Source organism: Siphateles boraxobius, unplaced genomic scaffold, assembly GCF_051911475.1.
Source record: "Siphateles boraxobius isolate OS27281-9 unplaced genomic scaffold, OSU_SipBor_1 19, whole genome shotgun sequence".
In the NCBI taxonomy this organism is placed as follows: Eukaryota; Metazoa; Chordata; class Actinopteri; order Cypriniformes; family Leuciscidae; genus Siphateles; species Siphateles boraxobius.
In genome coordinates, this window is record NW_027508799.1 from 14381536 (window position 1) to 14390401 (window position 8866).

Consider the following 8866-nt stretch of genomic DNA (forward strand, 5'->3'; position numbering starts at 1 on the left):
CCCCCGGCCAGGTCCAGACATGATCAAAGAGCACAGCGATGTGATGCCCGATCCCGTAGTGATGCCCGATCCCGTGGTGATGCCCGATCCCATAGTGATGCCCGATCCCGTAGTGATGCCCCCAGTCCCCCGGCCAGGTCCAGACATGATCAAAGAGCACAGCGACGTGATCTCCGCAGCCCCCCCTATGACAGGCATGGTGAGTAGTTGGCTGGGTTCACACTGCGCTCAATTGACCCTTCGCAAAGACCCGCCCCCCCTTAGTTACTGTCGCTATGTCCGACAAGCTACGCCACTCTCACACACACAACGATGTTCTCACGCAGTGAAAAATACATTGCGGATCAGAGAGGAGACTGACAATACGGTGATAGACAGGACAGACCAGGTTACTTTTCGGTTACTTTTGATATTAAACAAAGTCTCACTTTTCAAATTTGGTCATTTTTAAAAAGAAAATTAAACAATAAATACCGTTTTGTGGCTCTTTAATGTGTCGTGACAGATCGCTGTAGAGCCTCAGTTAAAGCTGCTCGTGAACCGATCATCTCTTCCTTCTAGTTCATTTATAGCATCAAATAAACATGAATGAACATAAGAAGGAATGTTGTTTTAACCGCGGAAAGGTGTCAGTATATTCAGTTTTTCAAGTTCAAATCCTCCCATGTTAATCTACTAACTCTCCTGACTGCTTTGTCGGACAAAATGGCGGATGGCGAAGTATGATTGGTCGGATCACCTGTCAATCAAGCTCCCTGCGAAGGGTCAATTAGGATTATTCTCTTGTTCAGGTGGTGATCCTATCACCCTGGCTGCCTGTTACACAGTGCACACATTGCTTTGAACAAGAAATCAAGTAATTTAAAGTTTGTTTGTTTTTTACAATAAGACCGCAGTTTTCATCTAAGCACTTTGCAGTTCAGCAAGTTTTGTAGATGTACCTTTAATCATTATAATATTGCAGATGTAATACTTATCTTCTAATAAATCTGTTAAGTTACATCATTTGATATCTTCTCAAATTGATTTTTTTGTGGTGCAGATGCAGTGACTGAGACTGGGAGATGGGCCTTCCCATTGCCATGGGGTGGTAAGTATTGATCTATTGGCAGTGTAGAAGACTCTTTTAATAGTACCACCTTCTCTCTTCCTGCACTGTTCTCTCTGTCCACAGAAACTGCTTTCCAGCCGTGGCTTGGTTTCTATCATTTCAGATGATGACATTTCTTTTGGACTTTTGTTTCTTTCTCCAACACTGCTGTACTAATAAAAAAACACTGAAGCTGATTACAAAAACAATTGTGAGCTAGCTAAGCTTGCTATTCTAATTGGAGCCTTGTAATCAACAAATGTGTTTATTTCAGTGTTCCAGAAAAAGGTCCTGAGCTTACTGGTTGACATCCACCATCGTCTGAGGGAAACGCAGACTGCCTCTTCCGCTGTCCATATAGAGAGGATTGACACCATGGAGGACTTTGAGATACAGGAGCAACACCTCTCTGATGCACAGGCCTTTGATATCCTGGTAGGTTTTACAAGTCGGGAAGTAATGGATAGACTAGAATAAATTAATACAGTGCTCTTGCACACTGTTAGATTCTTATGGGGAGTGTCAGTCAAGTTTATTATGGACTTATTCCAACAGGTGCTGCAAATTTCAAGAATTGGTGGGCGGAACACCAAGGACTGTGTCCACAAAGTTTTGGACAGGTATCTACAACATGTTTTGCATGTTCTCTTTTGCCGCCTTTCAAAAAATGTCGGAATAGATACATTTAATGAAAAATACAAATTCACAACAAGGTTATAATCGTTAACGAAAACTAACGAAAAAACGAAAACTAGGTGGGAAAAAATGAAAACTAGGTGGGAAAAAACGAAAACTAGGTGGAAAAAAACATTGTCGTTAACTGAAATAAAAATAAAAACGAGGCATTACAAAAAACGATAACTAACTAAAACTGTAACGTGTGTTTGGCAAAACTAACTAAAATAAAATAAAATTATAGAGTAAATGTCCTTAGTTTTCGTCTTTGTCAATGTCCTTAATTTTTTAACGCAATTTAAAACACGCAGTGTATTCGTTCAGCTGCATTTCCTTTCCCTGCTCTCCCTCCGTCTCTCTGTCACATGCACGCGCTCACACACACACACACACACACATACACGCACACACAGCCCCTCCCCTCCGTGCAAACCGCGTCTCCATGAAAACGAGGGCTTTCGACATTGAAAGCAAGTTCGCGAAAGGTTGGTATCTCGTGAACACCTACACAATCACACATTAAAAAGTGGTGTACAAATGTTTTAAATTCTGAATACAATTTTGTCAGTGTGTTAATGTCGACCCGAGAAGCGATTGCGCTTTCTTTAGAAAGTTAACTAACGTTAGTCGCAACTTTGAGGTAAAATGCACTTGGGTTGTCGATGTCAAAACACTATATACAGTGGCGATTCTAGGGGGTGGCCTGGGGTGGCCAGGGCCACCCCTGAAAGCTCATTGGCCACCCTTGTGGCCACCCCAGATCTGATAGGTAGTTGGTCAAGTTCGTCAACACAAGAAACAAGAGAAATGCTGTCAATCAATGATGACAGCTGATCAACTGATTTAGGGCCAGTTTTACATTTTTAACTAACACCGTAATGGTCGTACTGAGGCTGTGAGAGCTGATTTCTGCTCAGCGGACGTTTGGCCATGCAGGTCAGGTGACCCATGAGATGAGCGCGCTGGCTGCTGCTGCTCCGTGAAACAGGAGGACGGTCGGTTACAGTTACAACAGCAACAATAATAAAAACGCTGGAATCTGTAGATTGAGAGGTATGGTAATTTAATGTTTAGTTATATCGTAGTTCCCTCTGAATGTGGAACTACACTGTACTAGCTAGCTTAGCAGCCTGCAAACCAAGTTAAGAGTGCAGAGTGCAGACAGTTGAAGAGGACGCGCGCGCAGATCTTAAAGGGGCCACACCTTATTTCCACTCATTACACCGCCATGGAATGCTATTTTCTGGACTGAAGACTTGAGGGTGTTTTTTGCAGATATGTGTGTTCAATAGAGCTAATGTTATATTTTTGGCCAACCCGTGTGTGAAATATAGTGTGAAAGTCTAGATTTAAGTTATAACACAAGAACAAGCTGTGATTTATTTATTTGCTCTGTTATTTAAGGGCTGTTTTTGTTTGTATCAGTTAGCTCATCTTCACTTAAATTAACTTATTAATGTATGCTGAATCAAAGCCAATGTTTAAATTTATACCTTCATCGGGGCCTTGGATATGAATACTGTCTTAGTTGAAAACCACTTTTTGCACATTTTCATACACCACAAGGCATCCTAATGATATTATTCAGTCATCAGGCCATCCTCTGTGTTACCTGTTACCCGTGTTTGCTTTACTAGTTTAAGTCCCCTCTTGTGGTTAAATAAAAACACACCTGGCAAAGAACAAATTAAGAAATTCCAGTATCTCTAACAAATTATATCTAAGCTAAATAATAACATATACTAAGCATGTAAAGAACAACAAATATTTGTTTTTTTCTTAAAAGCTTAGTTTTTATTTTGCTTTTACAGGTAAGGTCCTATCTTTAAGCATTTTGGTTTGTCCTGTTGGATTTCTGTGTTTTTATGTAACCACAAGATGGTGCCTCAATTAGTAAAGCAAACTCAGGTAACAATACAGGTGACACAGATGATGAGTTGATGACTGATGCATGTTATTCTATATAGGATGAGTTAAGAGCAGTTTATTTTGCTACTCTAACTTATGAAGAGACAAGTTAATCCACTACAAGAAAATAGCTCTTAGAAAATGTTTACCCTATCCTGACCATAATTACTGATTAAAAATAGACATGTTAAAATAACCAGAGATACTTGGGGACTGTGATAGGTGGTTAGGACTGTTTTTAACAGGATAGTCACCTTTATTTGACCAGTTATGAGACAGGAAATCATGGGAGAGAGAGAAGATGTGACATGAAGCAAAGGACCGGGATTCGAACCATGGTCGGCTGCGTACATATACGCATTAACTTTGCTATGCCATGGCCACCCCACACTAGCTTTGTGTCCCATCTTGGCCACCCCCCAAAAAATGTCCTGGATACGCCACTGACTATATAAGCTGTGATTCAAATATTAAATAATGTTATGCCATTATTTTACTCTTACACTGAATGTTTGCTGCTTCAATCCAGATGAGTATTGTATATGGTAAAGTAGGCCTAATGTTATAGGGTGTGACAATTGTACTGTTGTGGGATTTGAATAGGGTGTTTTTTATATTATATTATATTTTATATATATTTTATATATTATATTTTATTATCATTTTATATAGAAGATGTGTAGATTTGGTATGGCGTGTGGATTTTGTAAGGTAAAGGAATTTCAATGTGGTGTGAATTTTGTATAGGGTGTTAAATGTGTAGATTTTGTATAAGTTGTGAATCAATATATAAGTTGTTGAATAGATATTTCTAAAATTGTATGATGTTTTTGTTGAGTTATTTTTACACAATTCTTTTTCTGACCTATTTGAATCTTGCCCCTGACAAATAACCCAAATTACAACAACAAAAAACTAAAACTAACACTAAAACTAATAAAAACTAAACTAAAACTAAGCATTTTCAAAAAATAAAAACTAAACTAAACTAGCAAACCCACTTTAAAAACTAATTAAAACTAAACTGAATTTGAAAACCAAAATTCAAAACGAAATAAAAATAAAAACTAATGAAAAATACAAAACTATAATAACCTTGATTCACAACCAAATGCATTGTGAGATAGACCAGCTGTGTTCGACAAGGAGATAGCCAGGATAAAAGGACCACCCTAGGGGACACTGATCAGCTAGTGTCAATGGTTTATTGCATTTGAAATGTTGTTCCTACATCTATCCTTGACATTAATTTATTAAAATTTATTTTTCTTTAGGCTCTTTACCAACAGCCTCATGGCCAAATTTAATTTGAAGGGCAAGGGGAAAAGGGGGAAACGCCCTTTAGAGGGAACAAAGGTTTATAGAGCAATAAAAGGTAAGCCCAAGTTTCATGTTGACCAGTCTATAAAAAAAAAACATTTCCTTCCCTTCTGACTATAAAAAAAGCAATATCAATTATCTATCTTGATGGATAGATACTTTATTAATCCACAAGAGGTGTTACAGCATTAAGAAAGAAACAAAAGACAGCAAAGTTGAAAGTAAAATGGTAAATGATAGTCAGAATTCTCTCAAAATATTATTCTCCTCTCACGCATGAATTAATCATTTACAACACTTTCTGCATCCCCTAATCTAAAGTGTAAACTATTCATCACTTGTAAATGTCTTATACGCTTCATTCGTAGACTACGCTTCATTAGTAGAGACTCCAGATCTACGAATCTTATCTACGAATGGTGTAACACATTTACAAGTGATGAATAGTTTATACTTTAGTTTTGGGGATACAGAATGTTTTGTAAATTATTTACTCATGCGTTTACACATCATTTTGCTGAAAACTGTTACTTGCCAGTTACAAATGATCTGTACATGTATACAAGGCATTTACAACACTTTCTGCACCCTCTAATTGCTACATGCATACATAAAAAAAAAAAAGAAATTAAACATTTATGAAACGTATAGTCATGTTTTGTAAATGATTAGTCAATCATTTACTAATCACTTGTAAATGACTTGTTACGTAATTTACAAAACATACATAAAATATTAGTATATCACTTGGTAATCATTTATGAATGTTTTGTAAACGATTAGTTCATCATTAGCTAACCGTAAATCACTTACAACTGAACATTATAAAGTGTTACCAACATGGGTAACATTCTAATGCACACATTAAAGGATCTAAGCTTTCTAAAAAAGTGCAGTCTGCTTAGTCCCTTCTTGTAGACAGCCTAAGTATAACAGTTAACAGTTGCTGAGATGGCTTTGTATTAATCCAGTATTGGTAGTGGATGCAAGGAAAAATATTTTTGCTTACAAATGTGGGGACTTTGGTGAATGATTGCAGATTGCCTTTGCATATATCTAAATTTATTTTTCTGCTTGTGTAGAAGGGATCATGAAATTCGATTCCGCAGCCACAGAGGAGCAAATCAAGATAAACGTTTCTGAGCACCTCAAGAACGCCCCGCAAAGACTTGGAGGTGGAGGATTCACTACACCCTGATGAGCCAAGACTACCGGACTTGAATTAAAAGTTGAATTAAATTACAATCTAATTATTTGTTCATAATTGTGCTTGATGTGTCTGCCCTGAAAGGCATTCAGAATTTAGTTTTGAATAAAGATGAAAATGATGATTATTGAATTGTGATTTATTTGTATGTGTATAGCTGTAGTGTTGTATGTATGTAGTCCCGTGTTTCCGGAGACCCTTTAGCTACAAAGCTTTACAATTCGTTACTATTTCAGTAACCTAAATTTTATAATAACAAGAAGGTGATTTTTCATGGCCAGAAAATAGCTTTTTTGGAATTATAAGAAAGAGATAATTTTTGTTGAAAATTGATAAGTTAATCTTACGGCAGTTTGCTGGACAAACAGATTGTTCGATAACTAAATTAATTCCATTTAAGGTTATCTCATATAATCGATCTGTAATAAGACTATTGATATATTAATGACGAACCATAACCCATTATGGTGATCATTCATATATACAATCGATCTATTTTCAGCTTCGATAATTTAACTGTAATATGCAATATATTAATCATTCATGATTAATTATTAAATTCCCTATATATAATTTGAGCTAGTTTAATGTAAGACTCATTGTCGCTACAACATCTAGCATTAATTCGATCTCAACAGATTCATTAAAGGAAGTTATTACTCCACCACATGCGTGACATCATTAACCAACGTGGTTGAACGACCAATTTGCAACAATATGGTTTCAGGAAACAGTCGTGACTAGTTAGTTGATTTCTTCAACGATGCAACGTACTATGGTAGTTAACCATCGAGTTACGTTGTTTTACGGGAAATGCACCCCTGGTGATCTAGTTCGAGTTAAGAAACCTTGGATGGCAAAGAAGGGTGATCAGAAGTTCACAAAACCAAAAGCAGTTGTACAGAAGAAAGGTGAAGATTCTTACCTGCTTGATGATGGTAAGGTGTGGAATGCCTCAAGTCTTGCTGAAATGGTGAAATCAAGTGGAAGTATTACTCCTACTGAGGTATAACATGGAACAGCATTGTATAGATATAACTTGTATAACAGTCCATCGAATAGGTCTGTTAGAGTTAGTCAAAACATGTCTGGAGTCTGGACAAAAGACTATGTTTTAGATATGTAATGAAATGAAGAACTTGGGATAGTTTTTTATAGTTAATATTTGAATAAAAAAGACACGAAAAGTTTAAAAAATTATTTTTTTGTTTCAAAATAATTGTTTTTTCTTGATTTTTGTTTATTTATGTTGTGATATACAAACAACTTTATTCTTTCTGAAAATGGGAAGATGTTCTCTCTCCATTGCATTGCTATAATATTCATGTCCACTAGGTGGGACTGATGTGTTTACATGTTCAACTGATATAAGAGCTGTGTGGAAGAAAACAATATATTTGAGTAAAGTGAATGCTAAGCTAATGCTCATGTCTCAGCTTTTTATCCATTCCTCCTTCAACATAACACTTGATTATTTAACAATCACTCAGCTCACTCTTGTCAGAAAAAAGTTTAATAAAGATGGAAAATAAAAGAGCTGGATCTGTTTGCAAGCAATATTCTTAAATCAAAATAAACTGCAAATTACACGTCTACAGGTTATCTGGAAACAAAAACACAGGAAACAGAACAAACACTTTTTAAAGACGAGATCTGGCGAAGACTGAACCAAAGATAGGTTTATAAATACACAGGTACAAACTAGAGACTAAACAAAATAATTAAACAAGACCAGGGTAAATCAAAAACATGACAACAGTAGAGCATGAACAAAGAAAACACAGGAAACTGAACTGAGAACAGGGCAAAACAAACAAAACAAAGCTCCCACGACAAAGACCGGTCAGACACGTCAACCTCACTTGCCAGCTCATCGCACAAGCACGTCTCCACGAAAGGAGCCGCATCGCCCTGGAGCACGAAGTTGCAACGCTAAGGATGCAAGCCGAGGATGACAACGACCCCGAGCTACAGAAGGAAGTGGAAAGACTTCAAACTGCCCTATCTGATCTTCATCTGCACATAGACCAAAGAGTGCAGTCAGAGAAAAGAACCAGAGAGGAACTCAACGAGAAACTCCAACAAAAGTGAAGCCCCTTGCAAAGAGCAGAGACTGAACTTAAAGAGACTCGAAAGCCACGGCCTGCGAAAGAAACCCGCAAGAGGCCTGTGCTACCATCCACAAGCTCGTTCAGCAGAGACAAGATCTCGAACACGAACTTGTAGAAACCCTCTTATAGACTGCAGAAGGACCGGGAAGGGGAAACGCACACCACAAAGTTTCCCTGACCAGCCAGTCCGCACCTTTCAGCCAAGAACCCAGAGCTGTACAGGGGGGTGAAAGCCCACTGTTCAAAACATCACCAGTCAGCCCACAAGAACCCCCCTCAGCAGCGAGGGGGGAAGAGCCTTTCCAGGAGAGCCCAGGCCACTAACCACGGAATGGCTCCCAAAAGACTTAACAAGCCGGCCAGAAAAATCCCTATGTTCACTCCGAACCATGCAGGAGGCCACAACGTGCACGCCATCCGCAGGACATTGACTTTCACTTACAAACTGTTACCAACGTCACAGCGTGGGACAGATTGTACCTGCTCAGAATCACGTGTCCAGTCGTGATGCGCGCAGCTTCTTCGACCGTCAACCAGAGACAAGGGACTACCAGC

At 38.1% G+C, this 8866-nt stretch overlaps 1 long non-coding RNA gene across 1 annotated transcript; it reads left to right on the forward strand.

Moving 5' to 3' along the window:
* Window positions 1–1039: 1039 nt before the first annotated feature.
* Window positions 1040–5042, forward strand: LOC143741513 (uncharacterized). The gene is made up of 4 exons (XR_013205097.1): window positions 1040–1090; window positions 1365–1525; window positions 1646–1710; window positions 4948–5042. It is a non-coding gene; the product is annotated as an uncharacterized LOC143741513 (long non-coding RNA).
* The last annotated feature ends 3824 nt before the right edge of the window (window positions 5043–8866 follow it).